Consider the following 15,534-nt stretch of genomic DNA (forward strand, 5'->3'; position numbering starts at 1 on the left):
AAATTTTTTTAAAGATTTTATTTATTTAGGGGCGCCTGGTGGCTCAGTTGTTGGGTGTCTGCCTTCGGCTCAGGTTATGATCCCGGGGTCCTGGGATCGAGCCCCGCATCGGGCTCCCTGCTCTGCGGGAAGCCTGCTTCTCCCTCTCCCACTCCCCCTGCTTATTATGTTCCCTCTCGCTGTGTCTCTCTCTGTCAAATAAATAAAATCTTTAAAAAAAGAGAGAGGTTTTATTTATTTGAGAGAGAAAGAGCAAGCACGAGTGGAGGGGGAGGAGCAGAGAGAGAGGGGGAGAGAGAGAGAATCTCAAGCAGACTCCCCACTGAGCATGGAGCCCAACATGGGGCTCGATCCCAGGACCCTGAGAACATGCCCTGAGCCAAAGGCAGATACTTAACCTACTGAGCCACCCAGGCGCCCTAAAAATAAAATCTTTAAAATTGTTGTGTATTTGAGAACTGGGTTGATTTCATGAAATATTTCATGGATACAAAAAGCTATTTACCACAGATACACGGTGTAGGTTGTTGTAAAACACACATCCATCTGCCACCCAAACTAAGAGATGAGACATAACCGATGTCTTTGGATCCCTCACTGTGCCTTCCTCCACGTGTGTCCTGCTTTCTTCCCTTCAGGAGCAGCTGCTATTTTTAATTTTGCATTTATTCCCTTGATTTTCATTAGTGCTTTTATTACATATGTATTCCTAAGTAATACGATGCTAAGGTTTGTATTTGGGGGACTTTACATAAACGGTATTAAGCTGTTTGTGTTCTTCTACTTCTTTTTTTTCCCCTCGATTCAACTCGATATTTTTGAGATTTACCAATGTTGATGTATGAAGCTTTTAGTTCTTTATTTTCACTTTTGTATGAATATATCATAATTTGTCCTTTCTTCTGTCAGTGTGTAATTGTTTGGGGGTTTATTTTTGCTATTAGAAATAATACCGCTATAAACATTGTTATATATTCTGTCTTTGGTAGTTTTGTAATTCTTTTGGTATGAGGAGAAAAGCATTTAGACATTGTATAACCATGCTAAGTATTTTAGTAACACTCTCCTACCTGTCCACATTTACATAAATATATTTTTAATTCATTTATATGCTGACAGGATAATTTCATAGCTGAGTGTTCTGAGCTAAAACTCATTTTCTATTGTTTAAATGAAGCTTATGAAACTTGAGTTATTTTTCTTCAGTTTCAGTCACATGCTGGAGCAATGAATAAATCACTGAAATCAGTAAGGAGATCTGAATCCAAACTTTATTTATTAGCTTCAAGATATAGAGGGGGATACTTAACATGGTTTTCATTTATCTATTGCGCCTTAGAACAACAACATATAATATCACACAATTCTATGGACTGACCTAGAGGCTCTTTTGCCCCTTTTATTCTGTTGTCTGAGGTCACTTGTGTGGCAGGATTCAGCTGGGACTTTACCTGGAGCGTCTCTGTCCATGAAACTCATCTCACAAGGCCTCCCCTTGGGTCCTCTTTCTATCCTGGACACCTGGACATTTTTTTGAGGTGGGGGCTGGGCACCAAGAAGACCAGTCCCGGTGTACAAAGTTTTATCAAGCCTCTGCTTGTGTCCCTGAGCTTGCTAATACTCCACTGGCCAAAGGAAGTCCCGTACCCAAGCCCACAGTGAACATCAGACGGGGCTTCACAAAGGCTTGCATCCCAGGAGGCTGATTCACTGGGGCCACAATGCCCATGAGCCTCCACTTTGTAAGCTGTAAAACAAGAGTAAAAATAACTGCCCTCATTTTTTTCCCCTACAGTATTGTGAGTCTAAATGAGACTGAAGGTCCTTAATAAATTACCACTATTTTATCAAGGCTCTTTTGGTTGCAAATACAAACTTATCAGCATACACAAAACAAAGTTGGATTGCTTTGCCTTTGGATTCCGAGCAAGTGGTTGATGAGCAGTGGGGGTTCCTGTCTACAGGCCATTTTGGAAAAGGGAGAGGTGAAGAAAGAAAATATAAGGAAAGAAAGGCAGGGAAAGTAATCTCTGTACTTTCCCCCCCACCCCCCTTGTCACATCACTTCTAAGGTTTGGCTCTTAAGAGGAGTGGGGAGGAAGCAAAGGAACATCTTTTCTGGGCCCCCTGCTGCTCTTCCTTCCCTCACCCACCACCCACCAGAGAGAACTGCAGCCACACCCCAGGGTGTCACTCCGCCCCCACGCCACTCCCCAGCTCCCCACCCTTCTGCAACCATCTTCCCCTTCTCCCTTCGCTCCCTGCATTCTCTGCCCTGGGATGCCTCATCCCCTCCCCTCCCAGAGCCTCGCTAAAGCTCCTGCTTTGGCCACACCATTGGCCTGGCTGGTGGGAGATTTGCTCCCAGGATGGACTAGAACTAACAGGATCACTTCAGGTGCATTCTCCCCTGGGAGCATCTTACCTTCTGGGGGTAGAGGATGGGGGGATAACATGTCTGTACTTAAACTCTTTCTCACTCCTGTTTCCCTCCTACTTGTTCTCCACATTTCAGTGCACGAATTTTTGTTCTTGCCTAGTGAGATGGGAACATAAGTTTATTTGAACAGATGTCATTGACAGTCTAACAGCGGCGTGGGTGAGCCATGCCACTGTTCCTGACTGTCACTGAACTCTGAGCTCTGTGGAATGTAAGCAGGCGTGACTTAGGAATTGGATTAGCTTGTAAGGGCTGCCATAGCAAAGTCCCATAGACTGGGGGACTTAACAGAAACTTCTAGAGGCTAGAAGTCCAAGATCAAGGTGTTGGCAAGTGGTTTCTTCTTTCTCCTTGGCTTGTAGATGGTTGTCTTCTCCCTGTGTCTTCCTATCGTCTTGACTGTGGTCACACTGTCCTTTCTCTGTGTGCATCTGCGTCCAAATTTCCTCTTCTAAGGATACCAGCCACATTGGATGAGAACCCATCCTAATAACCTCGTTTTAACTTTATTACCTCTTTAAGACCCTACCTCTAAAATAGGATCACATTATGAGGTACTGAAGGTTAGGACTCCAACATATGAATTTTGGGGGGACATAGTTCAGCCCATAATAGGAACTTAATGTCTACTGGAATGCTTATTACAAATGCATAGCAAAGAGAATTGCCACTGTTACTTCTTTCCCTTTATTTCACGGTGAGATAGGCCATTCCCCAGATATTATTGACTAGGCACCCACCCCAGAGTTGGACTAACCTGGAAGATCACACAGTAGCCTTGGGTCAGGTTACTGCATCTAAGCTGCCAGTCGCCCACTGTAAGACAAAGCTAACACCTCCTTGATATGATCGTTGTGAGGTACAATAAAACTCCCTTAAGTGCTTAGCATGGTTCCTGGTAATAGTAAGCATTCAATAGATGCTGGCTCTTAATTTTTTCCCTTAGTTTTAAAGGTCATTTAGAGGTGTCAGATACTCTACTAGAGAACCACTTAAGTCCTGGCTATATTATTTTGAATAAATTTTAAACTTAGATTGTTTTTTCCAATAATGTTAATATTTGCTGAAACTAATGATATTAACATGTCATTAAAGGACTACATGGTGGGGATCTATAAAAAGTAATGTTTTTAGTGGTTAAATATTAGCATCAGTGAAAGTTATATTCCATAATCCATGTGCCCCTTTTAAAAAAATGTGTGGTGCAAGGATTTTAAAGTATTATTTAGTTGTATCCTCGGCTGATAATTGCCCTTCCTTTTAGCAGGCTCTGCCAGAAAATTTTTGTGTTAACCCTGTGTCTAGGAAGTACCCTTTTAGAACCGTTAGGCTTCCTTGGATTTGGAAGGCCTCTTTTGTGGGCAGGTGGACTTTCAGCTAGGGTGTAATGTAGTCTATCTCCCGCAACTTGAATGTGTCTGACTTTGATTTGATCAGTGGGATTTATCAATATGAAGAACAGAAAATAGAAGGAACGTGTCATGTGCTAAATAGATGAAAGAAAAGCTATATGAAATATCAACATTTTTTATCCACTGTAGGGTCTAGGACTTAAGAATGATAGTCAAATTCTTATCACAACTGTAATTACACATTAATTTTTTTTTCCTTTTTTCTTTTGGTCCCCTCCCACCCCATCCCCTAAGGATGAGCTCCAGGGAGACAGGGGCTGTGTCCCCCTCTGCTGGCCTGCAGCAGGGCTATTCGTAATTATTCAGCAAATACTTATGAGTTTAACAAATAATTATGGAATGCCTACTGCATGTCAAGGTCTGCACTCAGTGATGGGGACTGCGGGGTGAACAAAACATGAAGCTTCCAGGAGTGTAGGATTGGATCCAAGAGGAAGACATTAATTACCCAATCACACTGTCTGATCATTAAGCTTAAGCTTCTGAAGAAGAGTGTGGGATGTTGTAAGGACATGATGAAGGGGCCTGAGTGGTGCAGCGGGGGTCCTGGATGGATAGCATCCCTGAGGACATGATGTCTGAGTCCAGGCCTGAAAAATGAGTGAGATAATCTGGACAAGGCCATGATAAGGGCGGGGAGTGAGAGGAGAGATGGTTCTTGGCAGAGTCAGCAGCTGTGCAAAAGGCCCACATGATTGATGTTTCCTCTGTTTTCTGTGTGATGTTGGGGAGATTGCCGTTATTTTTACTCCAACATCCGTGAGAAGGTTGCATTAGGCTGCAGACTTTAAATGGGTCAAAAAAACTCTTTCAGATCTATTTTAAAGATTGAGAAGAAGATAAGCTCAGTTAGGGTAAGAAGTATCAGAATATAAAAAGCAAAAGTTATATATTCCATGATATTTTCAGAAATAGTGTGAAAACTGTCAGGAATCGTGATTAATTTGGCAATAGAGGCTCTTGGTTTAGTAATTGAGTTACTACTCCTAGTGTTGAACAGCCAGAGACACCGTTCACTCAAGTAGCTCTCATTCATTAAAATAGTGCTCACCATCTGCTGTTTCTCCACTCTGGAAGATGTCACAATCATTAACATGGTAAAATGTATTATGCATATGGTTTAAAAAGTGCCATTTTCGTCTGCTGGGGAGACTCTGCTAGGACAGTAATGACATGAAATATTTTATATACTTCAGTGATGAATGAGTGGAGTGTCACTAGCCTTGCTTCAGTACTTTCCTGAAAAGCCACTAGAAAACCCCAGTTGTTGAGGGCAGTGGAGGGAAGAGGAGAGAAGCTGGTGGGGCTTCTTATGTTTAAATACGAGTATAATTGTCTGAGTATGGTTGCATTGTGAGAGAAGTAGATTGTTTTATTGTCTGCCGACAACTCACACTATTACAAACATGTAAGGATTAGGATAATGGTTGTACAACTCCATATGTGTATTAAAACCATTGAGTTGTATACTTACAATGGGTGAATTTTATGGTCTATAAATTATATCTCAATGAAGCCATGAAAAACATTTAAGTCAGAAGGTAGCTTTTGATGTACCCTGTTGTCATTACTTCTGATTTTATCTTAGTTAAAAAGTTAAATACCTCTCTCTTTAGGTAACTTCTGGTGATTTTTTTCATGTACTAAAGTCACTTTGAGGGAAGTATTCAAAGGCAGTATTATTTCTGACATTACATTTCTTTTCTTTTTTTTAAGATTTATTTATTTATTTATTTTAGAGAGAGAGAATGAGAGACAGAGAGCACGAGAGGGAAGAGGGCAGAGGGAGAAGCAGACCCCCTGCTGAGCAGGGAGCCCTATGTGGGACTCGATCCCGGGACTCCAGGATCATGACCTGTGCCGAAGGCAGTCGCTTAACCAACTGAGCCACCCAGGCGCCCTCTGACATTACATTTCTACCAAAATAGGAATGATTTAAAATGTAATTCAAGGGCCGCCTGGGTGGCTCAGGCAGTTAAGCGTCTGCCTTCGGCTCAGGTTATGATCCTGGGGTTCTGGGATCGAGCCCCGCATTGAGCTCCCTGCTCGGCAGGGAGTCTGCTTCTCCCTCTCCCACTCCCCCTGCTTGTGTTTCCTCTCTCACTGTCTCTCTCTCTGTCAAATAAATAAAATCTTTTAAAAAAAAATAAATGTAATTAAAATCCAGTCATTTTATATTCATTTTGTTATTCATGAGGATCTCAGAATTATTTATTTTGGAGGTAAAATTTTCATTGGTGACTAGGTTCCTGGCTAATCCTTAAAAGATTCTTTACTTGTAGTTTAGGGCACCTGTTCTAGGAATGGCTTTGGGTCTGGGAAGCAGGCAGCTAAGTGGCATCTTCTTGCTCTTTTCTGCTTCCTTCCTCTTCCTTTTATTCTCTCCCCAGGTACGTAGGTGCTGAGTGGCCCTCACCTCTGCTCTTGGCTCCCATCAGCCTCTTCATCACTGTACACTTCAGAATTTTCCATCACCTCCCTTGTCCCCAGTCTGAGCTCCAGCCTCCATGGTGCAGATGGTTCCAACTCCCTGGTGGGGGCAATGCTTGAACCAGACCCACGAGTGTGACCCATAGCTCTGAGCTTTCCCAAGGGTCGTCAGACAAGGAAGCTTCTTGTCGCTGAGCACATCTCTCATTGGCAGATATTCATACTTTCAGGCAGAGAGATTCTTTAGAGACGGGCCAGCGTGCCTCTTAGCTATTCCACTACCATTCCAGTTTCCAGTTACAGACCCATGTGTTCTTAAACTCCAGTTGTTCTCCTCTGTGATTCCTATGGTGGTGATACTAAAAGTTTTTAGCTTTGGAAAAAGAAGGGGATTGTTATGGTAAGAGTGACACTCTGTATGGACCACCTACAAAGCTGCTTTTTATATTTCCTCCCTTATATTCTTTTTGAACTTTTTATCTTATTGAACATTCTGAAGTAATTATAATCAAATTATTATGAGGTCTAATTGTTGAAGAAAAGAAATCTTGGTAAATCTAGTAAGTTCTCATTTACTTAGACGTGGGCCAGTATCAGCCATCCAGAGCAGAAAATGATTACTGATGGAATTGACTTGGTTCTCAAGTTGGTTACTGCCTGTGGGCTTGGGGTCCCCTCTTTTAGGTAGTCTCCAACCTTGAAGCATGCTTGTGTCATCTCTCCAACAGTAATTTATCTTCATGATGGTAGACCTGCATCATGAATAAAAATCCCAATTATGGGGAGCCTGGGTGGCTTAGTTGGTTGAGTGTCCAACTCTGTTTCGGCTCAGGTCATGATCTTATGGTCATGAGATTGAGCTCTGTGTTGGGCTCTGTGCTCAGAGCGGAGTCTGCTTGAGATTCTCTCTCCCTCTCCCTCTGCCCCTCCCCACCCCCATTCTCGCTCTCAAATAAGTAAATCTAAATCAAAAAAAGTTTCCAATTATACTTCGTAAACTTATCTGTAATTATACTTAGTAGGTATATTTATATTTATAGTAGGTGTATATATATATATATATTTCCTACTATACTTAGTAGGAAAATATGTAATACATTAAAGTTTTCAATAAACATAAGAAAACATCTTAGCACTTTAAGGAGGATAAGCTATAGTTATATAAAAAATGTACTTTTATATACATTCATTTTGCCCAGTGATACTTTAAGTTTGACTTTTCTAGTTTTCTAAAACTATTACAGACACAAAAGACTTTATATTTTTATAGAGTGTAAGAGATTATTTCATTTTATGGAAGGTCATTATGAAGGATTTAAATTCATCCTAAGCATTGTAAGCTGACCCGAATATGCTTCTGATTCCACCATTCGGTATTTTTGAAATGGTGCCTATAAAGAGCCTCTTGCCCTGGATGCTCTCCTTGTGAGTCACTGTCAATTTTCTGTAAACCCAGACTTGGGGAACTTTTAGTAGGCAACAGAGCAAACCAGTCAAGAATTATTGAGTAACTGCTATGTATGAAAGATTAACAAATTAATAACTGGCTTTTTAGTTGGTAAGAAAATTAGAAGCCCGATATGATGTACTTTTAGCTACCAGGTACCTGCCTGGAAAAAATGGTCGGGCTCCCAGCTCAGCAGGGAGTCTGCTTCTCCCTCTGACCCTCCTCCCTCTCATGCTCTCTCTCTATCATTCTCTCTCTCTCTCAGTAAATAAAAATCTTAAAAAAAAAAAAGATTTCCCAATTATTAGTTTCTCTTATAATGTATAGCATGTTAATATAATATTATGGAACATTTAAAGAGACTTCATATATTCAAAAAGAGATCAAGAGAAACTAGTCTGTTTCTGACAGCAAAAGACAAGCAATATTTGAAGAGATAATAGTCAAGAATTTTCCAAAACCAATTATAAATACAAGTCACAGCTTTAAGAAGTACTTTGAACCACCAGGGGAAAAGTATAAAGAAAACTACACTTCTGCGCCTTATAATGAAACTGATGAAAACTGAAGACAAAGAGAACACCCTGAAAACAGACAAAAAGTGCACATTAAAGTCAGAAGCATGTAGTAATCCTTGATAGAAACAATGGAAGCAGAACGATATCGTCGAAGTGCCTGTCTGGCATTTTGTAACTTTAAATTTTAAGGAAAATAAAGACATTTTGAGACAACTGAAACTGAGAGAATTTGTTACCAGTAGTATCTGCACTAAAAAGAAACACTAAAGAGAGTTCTTCAGGCACAAGATAAATGACACTCCATTGGAGCGTAGAGATGGGGAAGGGATGGAGATCCACAGAAAGTGTAAGTTGGTAAATTTAAAGGAATTTGGCTTTATGTGGAGTTAAAATTAATATAAATTTAAATACACAACAATAGAAACGATAGGGAGTTGACAGGGGTTGCTGTTCTAAGGTCCTTTCACTGACCTGAAACTGGTAAAAACAAACAAACGAAAAAACATAGGCTTTTGTAAGTCAGGGCTCTTGTAATCATCCCCTTGATATAACCATTAACAGAAAAATAAAAGATTGTAAAATGTGAGTAAAGGAGGACATAGAATAATAATTTTAAAAATCCCCCAAAAGGCAATTAAGGTATATAGAACAGGTAGGACAAATAATAAGATAGTAGATTGATTTCTAAATATACCAATAATTACATATGAATGGATTTAAAACTCCACTAAAGCACAGAGCTTTTCAGACTGGAAGAACAGTCAAATCCATCTACAAGCTGCTCTCAAACACCTTAGGTCTATGTATAAAGAATGTTTGAAAGTAAAAGGATAGAAAAAATAAATCTTGAAAACACTAACCTCTCATGAATAAATAAATAAAATCTTTAAAAAAAAAAAAAGAAAACACTAACCTACTGAAAACTGATGTAGCTATACTAATATCAAAGCAGAATTAAGGCAAGAAGCATAGAGGGATATACATTTCAATAATTACAAAAGGCTTAGGTCGCCCGAAAGGCATAACAGTTTTAAATTTGTATGAACCTAAACATAACTTCAAAATAGATAAAGAGCAATGAGTCATTTGACTCATTGGTTCAGGACTGTCAATTTGAAATGACAGAGAAACATGTATTTTTTTTTTTTTTTTTTTTAAGATTTTATTTATTTGAGGGTGCCTGGGTGGCTCAGTTGGTTAAGCGACTGCCTTCGGCTCAGGTCATGATCCTGGAGTCCCTGGATCGAGTCCCGCATCAGGCTCCCTGCTCGGCAGGGTGCCTGCTTCTCCCTCTGACCCTCCCCCCTCTCATGTGCTCTCTCTCTCTCATTCTCTCTGTCTCAAATAAAAAAAAAAAAAAAAGATTTTATTTATTTGAGAGAGCGAGCACGAACGGGGAGGGGCAAAGAGAGAGGAAGAAGAGACTACTAGGGGAGCAGGGAGCCGGATGTAGGGCTCCATCCCAGGACCTTGGGATCATGACCTGAGCCGAAAGCTAGACACTTAACTGACTGAGCCACCCAGGCGCTCCTCCACGTAAGTATTCTTGATGTCAGTTTGACACAGAAGAAAGGAAAGGCGAGCCAACTTAATTCCCTTTTCTAATTCTCATTTTCCTTCTTTACCAACATGACTCCATCCTCCAATAAATGTAGTGGGAATGCAGACCCCTCCCTGAGGCATTAACTGTAGAAGCCCTTCAAGAATTTAAATATCTGTATTTGAAATACTACATTACAAACAGCTTTGGAGTATAGGTATCCACTTGTCTTTGGATTCACATGTGGCCATAGTTACAAACTCTGTGCTGGCCCCTCCATCCACAGTGGACTGTGTTAGGGCAGGAGGTGCTCTCTGGTTGGCCATTTCCCACCCTCTCCTCCAAGAAGTGGACCCAGGAGAGGTGCAGGGTGTGCTTGATCCTCAGAAATATAGTTTGCTGTTGGGGGGTGAGTTAAAGGAGGTAAATGCGTGAGAGTCAACAGCAGACTTCCCTCCTCTCTTTATTTTTGCCTTTGGTCATAACGTGAATGGTTATAGAGAGATACGGAGAAAGTGGAGTGTCCAAAAGAGCAGTGAAAACAGAACCTACAAAATAAGTTATGGTTGTATACCACAGAATGCTTTTTTTCCCTCTCTCTCTCTCAAAAAAATAAAGTCTTAACAAAAAATCCTACTGAATCAGTTCAAATCAGAGCCAGTCTTCTGAAAATGGAAACCAGAAGAAAAGAAAAGAAAAGCAAAATCTTTTTCAGACAAATATTTCATTCACTTCAATTGTCTGGCACATATGAATATGTATGTCTTTCAGGAGCTCTTCTTTTTTTTTTTTTAATTAGCATATAATGTATTATTTGTTTCAGGGGTACAGGTCTGTGATTCACCAGTCTTACACAATTCACAGTGCTCACCATAGCACATACCCTCCCCAATGTCCCATCACCCAGCCACCCCATCCCTCCCACCCCCCAGCAACCCTGTTTGTTTCTGAGATTAGGAGTCTCTTATGGTTTGTCTCCCTCTCTGGTTTCGTCTTTTTTCATTTTTTGCTCCCTTTCCCTATGATCCTCTGTCTTGTTTCTCAAATTCCTCATATTAGTGAGATCATATGATAATTGTCTTTCTCTGATTGACTTATTTCGCTTAGCATAATACCCTCTAGTTCCATCCATGTTGTTGCAAATGGCAAGATTTCATTTCTTTGATGGCTGCATAATATTCCATTGTGTATGTGTGAGTGTGTGTGTATGTGTGTGTATATATATATATATACACACACACACACACATACCACATCTTCTTTATCCATTCATCTGTTGATGGACATCTGGGCTCTTTCCATAGTTTGGCTATTGTGGACATTGCTGCTATAAGCATTGAGGTGTACGTGTCCCTTCGGATCCCTACGTTTGTATCTTTGGGGTAAATACCCAGTAGTGCAATTGCTGGGTCGTAGGGTAGCTCTATTTTCAACTTTTTGAGGAACCTCCATACTGTTTTCCAGAGTGGCTGCACCAGCTTACGTTCCCACCAACAGTGTATAGGAGGGTTTCAGGAGTTCTTTTCATTAAATCTCAACCTATTTACCAAATTAACCAACACGCCCCACTGCCTCTCTGCAAAGCCTGTTGGTGGATGCACTGGTTGTTCCGAAGGCTGAAAGCTGGTGGCTGGTGGGGGACGGGGTAGGAAGCCCCCTCTGTCCTGGTGGATCATGGATTGTGTTTGTTCCCAAACCTGTTTATATCTCTTTAACTCGTTATTGTAATCACATAATTTAATTAAATAGTAAATAAGCACATCAACTCTAAGTGCAAAAGGAAGCTGAATTAAATACTCTGGAAATACTAAATAAAGCTATGTTGCATTAAAAAGAAAAAGAATAAACAGCAACATCAAATACCCATCAGTGGCTCATCCTCAAAGAACAGTTCTCGGTAAATCAATGTACATTTGAATGTTTCATATGAAAAATAAAGTTACTTTTTTTTTAAAGTCCTTTTTAAGCTTTCAAGTAAGATTAAAAGGACTAATGCCAAAAATGCTAACCAGTTGCTCTCACAAAGTGGAGTTTGGATTTGATTTAAAGAATATCCATGGCAGGGCGCCTGGGTGGCTCAGTCGTTAAGCTTCTGCCTTTGGCTCAGGTCATGATCCCAGGGTCCTGGGATCGAGCCCCGTATCAGCCTCCCCGCTCCGCGGGAAGCCTGCTTCTCCCTCTCCCACCCCCCTGCTTGTGTTCCTTCTTTGGCTGTGTCTCTCTCTGTCAAATAAATAAATAAAATCTTTAAAAAAAAAAAAAAATCCATGGAATGGGGAATAATGGTCAAAGGGAACTTTAGTTTTATCCATTAGCATTTACATTTTTAAGCAAATAGAATGTATTCATATATTCCCTATAAAATTAACATTAATAAAAATAAAAAGGATTGCTGGAAACTCATCGTTGGATCAAATGCTTTTCTTTTCTTTATGTCAGTAGGATGGATAGCCATGTTGAGAAACATGTAGATGGAATATTTCCTAGAGGTGAGGTCATGAGTGTCTCTCTAAAAACACTTTTTTCTGGAATTGGATGAAAAAGAATTTTTTATGAAAATCTTTATTCCACAATCGTTTATCCCCTTTTAAGTGAGTCAGTTCTTGTATAGAGGAAGCAATTGAATCTTTTCCAGGACTATTGTTTTAGCTTGCCCTACTGGTCATGCTTTTCAAGATAATGCATTCTTAATCAGTTTTCTTATCTCGCTGGGAAGTCAGAATTCCTTGTCTGTCTCTTCCTGGAGGAGCCAGGGTTACAAAACTGATTTTTTCTCCCACTGTAATGTGTTTAACAGGGTGAAAGAATATCTTTATGCCAAAGGACCTTGCTAGCCTAAGTTACCTTTGGCTCTTGGTTCCACCACACATCCGCATCTCAAGTGTGGCAGCTTTAATTGAGCCAAGTTTTTTGTCTTTTGGTTTTTTTTCCCCTGGTGGGTGATATAAATTAATACAATAGCCTGCCTTGGTGCTTTTAAAAATTTAATTACAGAATTATGCCTGATGTATCCTGGGACTGCCAAACACTGGTGCCCGGATAATTCTGCATTTTTCTTGTCTTAACACTCAAATTATAAAACATACATTTGGGTCATTTAACCCTGTTACTAACATGCTCATTCTCGCCAGACTTTCCAGGCTTCTAGGGTTGTTATGTGCTGTTTCACCTAAAGCAAAATAATTACAGACTAGACGTTGCTATTGTTTTCCATGAGGTTTTTTTATTTGTTTTGCTTTGTTTTCTAGAGTCAGTGATTTTGCCTGGAGATAGCTCTGTGTCCAATTCAAAATCTTCATTTTCTTTCCATTATGATAATTTTTTTTAAGATTTTTTTTTTTTTATTTGACACAGAGAGACAGAGCACAAGCAGGGGGAGTGGCAGAGGGAGAAGCAGGCTCCCTGCTCAGCAGTGAGCCCTATGCGGGGCTGATCTCAGGACCCCTGGATCACAAACTGAGCTGAAGGCAGATGCTCAACCAACTGAGCCACCCAGGTGCCCCTCCATTGTGATAATTTCATTAGTTTCTTGAAAACTAGTGAAAAGAGGTAGCTGTTTGGAGTAGTGTTGATGTATTTCAAGAATTAGTAGGCTGTCCTAGCTTTACCTTTGTCTTTGGCGGAAAATACATTTTTTAGTTCTTATTCTCTGCTTCACTAGGTTAAAACTCCTAACAAGTTCTTTTGCTTTTTTTTTTTTTTTTTTTTTTTTTTTAAGAAGGAGCTTTATATGTAATCCACATGCCATAATAAAGTCACCCTTTTAGGGGACGCCTGGGTGGCTCAGATGGTTAACTAGTTATAACCAAAGTAAGTTGGGATGATGAAAATGTTTTGGAATTAGTGCTGATGGTTGTACAACCTTGAGAATATATTGTACATTTTTTTAAAAAAAGATTTTATTTATTTATTTGACATATAGAGACATAGCTAGAGAGGGAACACAAGCAGGGGGAGTGGGAGAGGGAGAAGCAGGCTTCCCGCAGAGCAGGGAGCCCGATGCGGGGCTCAATCCCAGGACCCTGAGATCATGACCTGAGCCAAAGGCAGACACTTAATGACTGAGCCACCCAGGTGCCCCTATATTGTACACTTTTAAAAGGGTGACTTTTGGGGCACCTGGGTGGCTCAGTTGGTTAAGCGACTGCCTTCGGCTCAGGTCATGATCCTGGAGTCCCGGGATCGAGTCCCGCATCGGGCTCCCTGCTCGGCAGGGAGTCTGCTTCTCCCTCTGACCCTCCTCCCTCTCATGCTCTCTGTCTCTCATTCTCTCTCTCTCAAATAAATAAATAAAATCTTAAAAAAAAAAAAAAAAAGGGTGACTATTAAGGCACCTGGGTGGCTCAGATGGTTAAGCGTCTGCCTTCAGCTCAGGTCATGATCCCAGGGTCCTGGGATCGAGTCCCACATCGGGCTCCCTGCTCTGCGGGAAGCCTGCTTCTCCCTCTCCCATTCCCCCTGCTTGTGTTCCCTCTCTAGCTATGTCTCTATATGTCAAATAAATAAATAAAATCTTTTTAAAAAAAAATGTACAATATATTCTCAAGGTTGTACAACCATCAGCACTAATTTCAAAACATTTTCATCATCCCAACTTACTTTGGTTATAACTAGTTGATATCTATTCCCTTACTTTACTTTTCATGTTTTCTTTTTGATCAATGTGTGAGACTGAGAACAGACAGGAGATTAAAAGACTTAAGAGAGCAATTAAAAGACTTAAGAGAACCAATGCAGTTCATAGATCTGGTTGGAAGTCAACTATAAAAAAAAAAGACATTTTTTTTTAATCTGTGGTCCCCACATTCTCAGCTGCTAAATTATTTCAAAGCGGACTCCAGATAACCTGTTTATCCACAAATGCTTCAGTATGTATTCCAACACTTTCATGACATACACTCTTTATCATCATGTACTAGGTGTCCATATTATATGGGTCTGTTTCTGTCTGCTCTGTTCTACTCTGGTATTCATTTGACCGTTCCTGTCAGTACCCCATTGTTTTATTTACCATAGCTTTATAGAATGTTTTGCTACCCGGTAAACATTCGCTCTTAGTAACAATCACATGAATTATAAAAATTATTTAATCCTCATAGCTATTCTCTGCAGCAGGCAGTTTTATCCCATTCCACAGATGAGAAAACCAAGAAGTCAGCCAAGTATTGTGCTGCCAAGTACAGGGTGAAAAAGTGGTGAGTTAGGGGTGCCTGGGTGGCTCAGTCGGTTGAGGGTCCGACTCTTGGTTTCAGCTCAGGTCATGATCTCAGGATCCTGGGATGGAGCCCCATGTCGGGTCTGCATTCAGTGTGGAGTCTGCTTGGGATTCTCTTCTCCTTCTCCTTCTGCTTCTACCCCCCCCCATCCCCCGTGCTTACTCATGTACTCCCTCTCTCTCTCTGTCAAATAAATAAGATCTTTAAAAAAATAAATAAGTGGTGAGCTAAAATTCAAGTCTGAATTCTGACCTCAAAGTCCAGAACATTAAAGCCTCCTTGAAAAGGGAACACTGCTATTTACAGATTCTTTTTCTGTTGTTTGATCATGTCCATTATATTTTCTCAGATTTAACTTCATCCTAACTTCCCAGATCTATTGAACTTCAGTCTATAATATATATATTTTTAAAAAGCATCTCAATTTTTCACGTTTTTTTCTGTTGAAGTAGCTTAACTAAACTCCAAAAATGTGCATATTTCATTTTAAAGTGCATTTGAATTTGTAAGTTGTATTTCAGTATTGGCAGT

General features: G+C 40.3%; 1 protein-coding gene across 4 annotated transcripts in view; it reads left to right on the forward strand.

The window, feature by feature from the left end:
- INPP5F (inositol polyphosphate-5-phosphatase F) overlaps positions 1-15,534 on the forward strand; it is an 80,728-nt gene that overhangs the window by 17,856 nt on the left and 47,338 nt on the right. The window lies entirely within an intron of this gene.

The sequence above is a fragment of the Mirounga leonina genome, unplaced genomic scaffold (assembly GCF_011800145.1).
Source record: "Mirounga leonina isolate KUSES-001 unplaced genomic scaffold, KU_Mleo_1.0 Mir_114, whole genome shotgun sequence".
Lineage (NCBI taxonomy): Eukaryota > Metazoa > Chordata > Mammalia > Carnivora > Phocidae > Mirounga > Mirounga leonina.